This window comes from Tarenaya hassleriana, unplaced genomic scaffold, assembly GCF_000463585.1.
Source record: "Tarenaya hassleriana unplaced genomic scaffold, ASM46358v1 Cleome16, whole genome shotgun sequence".
Classification (NCBI taxonomy): Eukaryota; Viridiplantae; Streptophyta; class Magnoliopsida; order Brassicales; family Cleomaceae; genus Tarenaya; species Tarenaya hassleriana.
The window spans coordinates 66,248-77,079 of record NW_010965019.1 but is presented as its reverse complement, the minus strand read 5'-3'; the positions used below and the strand labels follow the sequence as shown (position 1 = coordinate 77,079).

The following is a 10,832-nucleotide window of genomic DNA, read 5'->3' as shown; positions in this document are numbered from 1 at the left end:
CGGTCTTTGGTGGTGGGCGGAAGCGTGCGGAAGCGTTGGAAGCACTGGTCCATGAGTGGAATATGCAGATAAAGTTAAAATGCATTAGACACACGTGACCTATAGTACAGAGAAGTTACATATACAGGGCCTTACCTATCACAATTCTCATCTGAGACTCTAATTCAACACATACTGACGGGCCTTTGACTTCTACTACACGTCCCCTGTATCCCTTGTGAGGACCAATGCGAATTTTCACAGTAGTACCCACCAAAGCATCATGACCCAGTCTTCCTCCCCTATGTCTCCCTCCAGCTGCAATTGAAAATACAGATCAAAGTTATGAGAAACTCTAACTTCATTGAACTGATATGAACATTTAACAGGATAGGCAAATAGAATATCTGGTGCAAAAACTTAAACCATTGAACTACACGGATTAAGAGGTTTAACTGATACAATGGGAATGATTGCATCTTTGGTATCTTAGAAAATGGGATAAGCAACAGACTGTTACAAAATACAATTACCAGAATTACCCGATAGAAACTTTTAATGATAATGAAGATGATATCAGGAAATCTCAACTTACAGTTATATCCCATGCCTCCTCGTTGAAATCTCCTTGGGGATTGGGGTACTGGGGCTGGTGTCTTGAAAGCGCCAAACCTCGAAATGGAATCACCCTAGAGGTAAAAAGTTAATGGGACCAACAAATCTATCGCGTATAAAACATAAAAGATCATAAGACAACCAGAAAGCTTACATTTCTATCAGCACCGGGACGTGTAGCACCAACGACAACACATGATGTACATTTTGTGCAAATAAATCCAGCATGGTCAAGGGGATGGCAGTCATTTACAAATAAGATCCCTTTATAAATATGCACCACTGGACCTTGCTTACCCTGTTAAACAGATTGCTATGAGAGTAGCACATATGAATGTTAATTAACAAGTACAGTAACTGAAAAGATCCCTGACTTTGCTAGGAACCTCAATGACCCAGATGACATCTTTCACAGAGATGGTATTTTCGTAGCGGTCTTGGGCATCGGATTTCTTCTCAATTTTGCACTTAATTTCTCTGAGTTTGACAAGAGCAACCTCTGGTCTATCCGGGAACCCTTTAAGAACCTTACAGAGCAAACAAAATTAGGGCACATTCCCAATCAGCGGTTGCATCGGCAGCACGTTAGCAATTTACCTGGAAAGCTTCACTTTCCAGCCGTATTATTACTCCAAAGCTCAGGTTACTGCATCAAGTAAGTAAAATTTTCATGCATCTGTCAATGGAAAAGACACAACATGTAAAGGAGGCACTCACTTACTCCAGAAGCACAAGGTCATGGATTTCATAGTCTCCAATTTTGGTAGCACCCGTTGTCACTTCTGAGCTCTCAACAACATGATCAGCAAAGACACGAATCTGAAAATGGAATCCTCATATGATTTATTTTCTTTTCTATTCATTAAATTCGTTCACGAATTGCATGAAATTTGGCTTACATCTTCTTTAGTTGTATCAGACAGGATGATAAGCACATGCTGGTCAACTTTGATAATCATGCCAGTCCCTCCTTCATGGGTGCTGGAACCTTCACATGATTTCCAGGCTCAAAGTACTTGCAAAGGTCTCTCTCGTTTAAGGCAACTGTTTTCTGTAACACATAGTTAAAACTCGACCTTTTTTCCTGGCTCAAGAATTTAAAGCATGCATGCTATTGCTAACAGATCTAAAAAATGAATCCTGGAGCATGATGAATGCTTACAGGGAGGTCTTTCATTTCTGGTCTGATATGAACATTCTCTTCATCCACTTTCTCAACCTACCCCTTCAAATTTTTAAAATCACTTGTTCCTAAGTTGTAAAATGAGCAGGGCACATGAGGCCTCTAAAATCCGAGGTGCGATGCGCATCCTCTATACAACACGCTTTTATAAAAATATTATTAAATATTTTGTGTTGACAAATATATTATAAATTATCCAAATGCAAAATATTTAATATATATTAATGTTTAAAATCATCAAAAATAAAAATAAACATTCGAAAGCAAAAATTCAAAATATCAATTGTCATTTTTTTAATACCTAACCAAGATCAATATTATCATAACGTTCATCCTCTATAATAATCATCGTCTTTACCAATATCTTCTTCTTCCATCAAAGTCAAATTGTTCTCAATAACTATACATTTTCCTTTATTCATCCGAAAAGAAAGAGCTAGACCATCTTATACACATGTTGATCTTGAACGTCTAGTATAATAACTCGGATCATATAACTCTGTTGTCCTACCAACTTGACTCCATGTGAGGCAATCATTATCATCAAATGCAAAATCATTGTCATCCGAGTTGTCTTCCATGCATCTAAGTAACCATTCATTGTTTTCATCAATTTCTTTCAAAAGAATGGGATCACTTGTGTCTTCCCATTTGTATCGATGTTACCAAGCGCGATTGTATTTAATAAAAACCAAGTCATTGAGTCAAACTTGTGCTAATCTATTTTTCTTCTTTGTGTGAATCTAGAAAAAATAAAAGATATAAATTAATAGTTTGTTAACAAAATAATATGTATGTTATTGTAAACAAACAAAAAGAATATATACTTACATGTTGAAAAATACCTCGATTCTTGTCGCACTACAAGTGATTCTAAGAATTTTTAGAGCAAACTTTTGAAGACTAGGATTCGAATATCTAAAAGAAGACCTCCACTTTGTTATTAAAAGCAGAAAAATAAAAATAAATTTTATATATTGCTAAATATATAATTCATAATAACTTATATTTTAAATTTTGATACTCGGTGAACGTGTGTTTCTTGGTCTAATGGTTGTAGAAATACCGAAAAGACTCTCCGCCGATTTATGTTTCCATCTTTGTTATGATCTTATCTTCCATTTCAACGATACCAGATAATCTTGCAATGCATTCAAATACACTTCATTACCTCTTCACAATTAGAATCCGGATTATCGTAATGGAGATTTGGATTTAGAAAATAGCCAAAAACAGCCAATTATGCCGGTGAAATTGGCAGTCCTATCTCCTATCAATATATTAAAATGCTACCTTATATTGTTCATCATCGGATCCAAAATTTGTAGGTATAGCCTTTTTTGCTTTATCCATAACTTCATAAATATAACTCATTGACGGTTTTATCTTCCCTTACTAATGTTAACTTGAGTTACTCAATCCACTTGAGTATAACCCGTTTGGGTTTAGTAATTTGTTGGGTTAGGTTGGGTTTATTGGGTTATCCATAGCTCCATAAATTTAAGTGATTAAATGGGTTTATTGGGTTGAAATGAGTTTTATAGGTTTGAACCAACCCATTTAAATATTATATTGGGTTAAACCCAAATCAAACCAACAAATTATTAAATCCAAATAGGTTATGCCTAAATGGATTGGATAACCCAAGTTGACATTAGTAATGAGGAGAAGAAACCATCAATGGGTTATATTTATAGAGCTATAGATAAGACAAAAAAGGCTATTTCTACAAATTTTGGATCTGATGATGAATAATATAAGATAGCATTTTAGTATATTGATAAGAGATGAGACTATCAACTTCACCGACCCTTACATGTTGCTGGTTATTTTCTAAATCCAAGTCTTCATTATGGAAATCCGGATTCTAATTGTGAAGAGGTTATGAAAGGCGTATTTAAATGCATTGCAACATTATCTCGTACCGTTGAAATGGAAGATAAAATCATAACAGAGATACAAACATATAAATCGGCGAAGGGTCTTTTCGGTATACCTACAACCATTAGAGGAACACACGTTCTCCAAGTATCAAATTTTAAAATATAGGTTATTATGAATATTATTAATTAATTATATACTTTTTATGTTTAAAAATATATAAAATTTATTTTTATTTTTCTATTTTTCATAGCATAGTGGTGATCTTTTTTTAGATCTTCAATTCCTAGTCTTCAAAAAGTTCGTCCTAAAAATTCTTAGACTCGCTTGTAGTGCTACAAGTTGCGACAGGAATCGATGTATTTTTCAACATGTAAATACATATTCTTTTTGTTTGTACAATAACATACATATTATTTTATTAAAAAATTATTAATTTATAACTTTTTTATTTTTTTTAGATTCACACAAAGAAGAGAAACAAATTAACACAAGTTCGACTCAATGATTTGGTTTTCGTTAAATACAATCGCGCTTTGCAACACTGATACAAAAGGAAAAACACAAGTGATCCCATTCTTTTGAAAGAAATTGATGAAAACAATGAATGGTTACTTGGACGAATGAAAGGCAACTCGGATGACGATGAATTTGTATTTGATGATGATGATTGCCTCACAAGGAGTCAAGTTGATAGGACAAAAGGAGCTTATGATCCGAGTTATTATACTAGGCGTTCAAGATCAACAAATATACAAGATGATCCCGCTCTTTGCTCTCGGACGAATAAAGAAAAAAGTATAGCTACTGAGAACAATTTGACATTGATGGATGAGGAAGAAGAAGATATTGGCAAAGAAGATGATTATACGAGGATGAACGTTATGATAATGTTGATCTTGATTAGATATTTAAAAAAATGACAATTGATGTTTTGGATTTTTGCTTTCGAATATTTATTTTTACTTTTGATGACTTTGAATATTAATATATATTAATTTTTTTGCATTTGAATAATTTACAATATATATTCAACACAAAATATTTAATATATTTTAATAATATTTTTATAAAAGCACCTTGTATACAGGATGCGCACGCTTCGTGACTCGTGCCTCGGATTTTAGAGGCCTCTAGCACCTCCATGCAGCCCGCACATTTTACAACCAAGGAACAAGTAAAATCTTCTGACTATGATAGATATTTCGCATCCTATTGATGGCCTCAACTGCAAGTAAAGGAATAAATCTAAAATACCAAACTAACTTTTACACTAGGGATAAATACTAATGAAAGACGAGCTCATAACATCAAAATATAAAACGCTGGGGGCAAAGCAGTAAATACCTCTTTCACGTGAGTTTCCTTGTCTGCTTCAATATATATATATAGTTTTTCAAATGATGCCTAGAATACCTCTCCTGAATTCTCCTCTCATGGTCTTCGACATCCTCTTCGTTTTCCTCACGAGAAAGAAACCTACGTTCATGAAGTCGTCTGCCAACACCTTCATCTGGTATGTCAGCTCCACCATCCACTATGAAATCTGCAATTAAAATGATACACTGTATAACAATTAGCGGTCAGTAGCCAATTCAACAGATCAAGAGATCATACGTAGTAAGTAGCAATCTCTAGAGCTCATAAGATCCTATGTATCATGGAGGAAACGAGGTGCGGAAGTAGCTAAGAAAATAAATGAGTGACTTTTTCAAGTAAAACGGTGGCACGACTAGACTGAAGGAGTGAGTAAAAGGCCTAATTCTCCATTATACACGAAATAGTTTTGGGCTCTGGCAAAAAACAAGCTTCCCTTGCCAAGAATTAGGAATATACCATTGCTTTGAATCCTCAAACACCTTTGCCGAATCTTAACAAACAAAAACGGCTCGCGCATAACAGGAAGCAAGGATTGCTTAACACAAAACTATATGAATTAGTCCACAACCAGAAATCTCAGCTATGTTTCTCGGAGTAACCTAATCACTTAGCCCACAAATGATCTCTAGATTCAAAACTCAAGCAAGCAGATCAATTTTCTAGAGTTAATCTCATAGAAACACAAAAGCGGGACGGTCGAATGTGGCAGAGAATGCAATTCCAAAATTAAGGAATTCCCGGAGTGAAACAAATTTGGTTTCCTGTTACCGTCTCTCCATCTTCTTCTTCTTCTTCCTCGTCGTCATCTACCTGAGCCTCTTCATCCAAAAATATGGAAGCCGAAGACTTCTTCTTATTTCCCCTTACTCCACGACCTCCATAACCATCGTCTTCATCATCATCATCTTCTTCCTCCTCCTCGGAATCCCCCTCGGCATAATCATCAATAAAATCCGATCTCCCCCTCTTCCGCGTCGAACTCCCGCTTCGGCCTCCTCTCTCCTCTTCCTCCTCATCTAACTCCGCCGCAGCATCCTCTTCATCGTACTCCTCGTCAACATCATCATAATTCTCTCAGCGACGAGCCATGGTTTTGTCCACAGAACTAGGGTTCCGATTCGGAAAATACAAAGCTCAAAAAATTATTTGCATCTCTGCTCGGCTGCTACTCTCTTTCTCTCACTCACTCTGGGTGGAAGAACCCTAGAAATCTCAGAAATCGAAAGAGAGTGGTAACGGTGGTGGTGGAAGAAGTAAACGTAGCCTAACAAAAATGCGACATGGCATTCGGCAACAAAAGCAGAGTTCTTCCATGACCTATTATAAAACGACATCATTTAAGTACTTGGAGTCTATTGGGCTTCTTTTGTAGAATGGGGCCCATAATACCATTTTCTTCTGACATTTTCAGAAAAAAAACCCAAATCTAAGAATATTAATTTTTTTAATTTAGGAAATCTCTCGTTAACACACTGTTTTATAAAACAAATACTAAATAAATATATAAAATTTAAATTTTTTAAATAAATATATGAACTCTTTCTAACTTATATATTAAACTCTAATTTTTTTTAAAAACAATAAAAATAAATTTTAAATTTTAAATTCTTTTCAAAAACCGTAATGAAATTAACCCTAAACTTTTAAATTACATCATGTTCGTTTTTGGAAACTGTTTAGATTTTAATATAGTAATTAAAAAGTCGCGTGTATCTTTTTTTTTTTTGAAAATTCTAAAATTTTATTTATCATCTATTTTTTACATTCGTTTATCGTGATTTTTCTTTTTTTTTAATCTCAAATTGCCAGTCAAAAATTTTCCTTGAGAATTTTCGCGTTCATATTTCAAGTTTTCAGTTTTTTCTTATTATATACATATATATATATATATAGTAGATTTATATCGGATTTTTAGTGGAAATTTGGATTTAATTTTATCTAAAAAAAAATTAAAATTTTCAATATTTAGATTACTATTATTATGTTCCAATGTTCGATAATTTGACTTAAAATAATTGTATTTACTATTATAAAGTAATTATATATTGTTAGACTTAGTTTGAAGAGATAAAAAAAAAAGGTGTTGGATCTATTTCTCATTGAATTCACTTGCTTTTTTTCAAAACCAAAAAAAATCCGAATACAAAAATAAACCAACCGAAATCATAAATATTTTTCCAAGATGCAAAAATATGAAAATGAAAATGTTTGATAAGGAAATGAAATAGAAAGGAGCCTCACTGAGCTGTTTCTTCCCAAATAGATAAAACATATTATTTGTATAATAATTCACGGGGTTATTTTAATTGGTAAATTGATTGTTGAGTCGTGACCTTATATCGCCTTAAATCAAAGGCTCGACCATTGTTCGTTATAAGTAAGCAATATACAATTTTATTTTATTTTACTTACAAATAGGTGTTTTATTTTTCTACAAATCGATAGAGATGTGTTATCTAATTTACGTTGGTCTGTCGGTGATGATATTAGTAATTATACATAACCGTAATAATTGTTGATATTTTGTCAAGTTGGTGTTTTCTCACCTTTTTCCATTGCATATTGCGAAATTCGAAATCTATACAGAAGCGAAGTAAATGAATATTTACATGAAATGGCGTAGAAATCTTTTTATTATTTTAAAAATAAAATATTCCTTCAGAAAAAGAAAAATTATTTTCCTTTTTTTTATGGGTAAAGAACGAAAAATAAATTTTACGTGTAATAGTTGGTGTCAAGATTTACTCCGAAATAATATATGATTTTTATTGTTAGAAAATATTTTAATTTAAATAATAATATTTATACGTCTTCTCGCCGAATCCCAACAAACGTAAGTACAATCTCCGTGACGAGGGGTGAATCTGGGTTTAGGACAAATATTTTGTGAATTACCCGCCAGATTAGATAATGTTAACTAACAATAAATATAAGTGGTAAACAATTATTTATGTTAACCAACTCGCCAGTTAAGTTATAAAATGGTTCGATTCTGAAATAAATTATAAAATATAAAATAGAATTATAGCTAAATAATAACTAATTTAAATTCGTTTCCGTCATAGCTAGTGGAGTCATGTACCCCTCATTTCCAAAATAAAATAAATTTAATTTCATTATAGATTATATAAAATTTTAGATAAAATTGGTAATAAATTTATATTTAAAAATTTATAATAAATTTACTAATGTTTCCAATTATAAAATTTGTTGAGTCCGCTCCTGGACATGACTACTTCGGTCCGGTTACACGGTTAACTTTTCCACATTGGTTTTTCTTATATATAAATAAATAACAAGATGAAGGAATACCGCAATGTTCCATGCATGCACGCGTTATCGCCATATTATACGTCAGCAAGAAATGTGGGTTGCACCAATCTATTATCATAAACAATTACAAAAAATGAAATAATACGAACTTTCTAATCAAACTATATAACAGAAAACATTAAAAATCGAAATAAGAATTAAAAAAATATATATCGTTAGGGTTTTCTTTTCTTCGCGGAGAAAAATTAAAAAGGTGACGTTATGGTTTTCCAAGTGAGGTGAGACCTGCTGACTAAAATAGGTGAGTTTTGCGTCTTCAAGTAACCTATATGTTATATTCTCAAACCATTTGTTTTAATTTAATTTTATTCGTAGGAACCAACTAATTCTTTTATTGTGAGTGACAATAATTGATTTTGAAGCTAAACAATTATAAGAAATATTTTTCGTTATGATATTTTTTTTTTACCGAATTTCGTTGATGGTGGATTGTTACGGTAGATTGTTATATATATACATATATATATATATAGCATTGGATAACATATCATAAAAAATATTTATTTAAATATAATTTTTAGATTTGTACTGACAAACCCTACGTTATATATATATATATATGCACACACACATACACATATATATTCATTTTCGGGTATCTACTTATTAAATTTTTTTTATCGATGTACTATCTATTTGAACTAGTCTTCTTATAAGTTTGGAAATTTTTATGTACACGTGTGACTCGGGAACAAGATCTCACGAACACGCGCGCACTCATACATACATAATATATATATATATCATTCATCCAAAGGATTATTATCATTTTCTTTGAATAAATAGCCTCGGAAATTATTATTTTGGTTTAATCTTTCTTACGGAAGCTGAAAATATGTCATGAAGAAGTTCCTTAATTAGTGAGGTAATCTATTTGGACCCCAATAACAAAGAGGACAAAACGTGTTGGTTGTTCTGTTTGTACCTTCGTTGTGTTTTAGTTTTCTTTTTTTTTCTAATCACTTTGTAATTAATTTGTTTATCTAATTCTTAATTAATATCTTTAATATATCAACGTGAGCTTCATTAATAAATTTTGACATTTTATCTCAATACTAATCTCAATTAAGTAATATATTAATTTCTCCTAGTGAAATATTTTTCTCACTTATTATCAAAAAAATATTTTCCTCAATTTATTTCATCCATTGGTCACCTATTAGAGAAAGTGCCATGTACTAGGAATGGTTAAATCTGGCATATTAAACATTTTTGGGTATTTAAATGTTTCTCATAGTAAGATTTGAAATTCAATTTTGTATGCGTAGTTTTTGGATACTTTGGGTTTTATATCCGAAAAATGATAAGGTATATGTGATATCCAAATCCAAATTTGATAATAAAAAAAACACTGCTGTAATTTTATATAAATATAGAGATTGGTTTTATATATGTTAAAATTAGAAATGATTTTGTAATTTTTAATAAATATACATATATCTTATAATATGCGAAATTTATATTTGTATGATTTATATTTTCGATTTTCATATAACTTTTTCATACGAATAGATACAACGCGCTTTGGTAAATTTTGTCCACTCTTGTGACGTACCCCTGATAATTTTTAACTTTGAGCTAGATACATTTATACCTCACGATTATTATTTGTTTTCATATATTAGTATTACGTATTGTGTCCTAGTTACATTTATATATATATAGTTAATATTTATTTTTGTTACCAAGTTTCTCGTAGTTGTTTGTAAACCAATACAGAGTATATATATATGATCTTATGCATTTTCTTGAAATATCTTTGAATATTTTCTAGTTTATAAGCTGCAATAATCTCGTACCATATTGAATAACCACACAATTTATTCATGTAATTACCTCATATTTTCATATTATATATATATATATATATCATAATTTCAACATATATTATTCTATGTTATTCCATGACAAGTTTTGGGCTGATGTAATCCAAATAAAAATTTCAGACGGTAAAGATATAAGTATTATGCAATATATTACGCAGCCTTTGGATAGTGACACGGTGAAACTAACAGATTAACTTCCGAAACAAAAAAAAAAACTAATATTTTAAAAAAATAAAAGGATTTAAAGTTGACTAAACACAAATAGTAAATTCCATAATAGAGAAAAAATCATTCTATAAATTTAGGGGAAAACTTTTAACAAAAAAAGGGAAATTGATTAAATGAAAGATAATAAAGAGTTTTATTACAAATTATTTTAACACTAGGATCGTATTTGTTTATGGATATAAAAAATCATATCGAATAAAATAAAAATGTGATATAATATGATATAAAAACTAAATTACCTTAATTCGAATCTAAAACAAATAAAAAATAAAAAATCTATTTTTTGGAAAATGAATATTTATTTAAATTGAATTTACACGGAATCTATATTCCAAAATAAATATAGTTAATTTAAATTAAAAGATTAAAACCAAAATATCCATCCCTACTAAATTCAATATTTTCCG

At 31.1% G+C, this 10,832-nt stretch overlaps 1 pseudogene; it reads right to left on the bottom strand.

Moving 5' to 3' along the window:
* Window positions 1-6: 6 nt before the first annotated feature.
* LOC104809639 lies at window positions 7-6,372 on the bottom strand (annotated as a pseudogene).
* Between the last annotated feature and the right edge of the window lie 4,460 nt (window positions 6,373-10,832).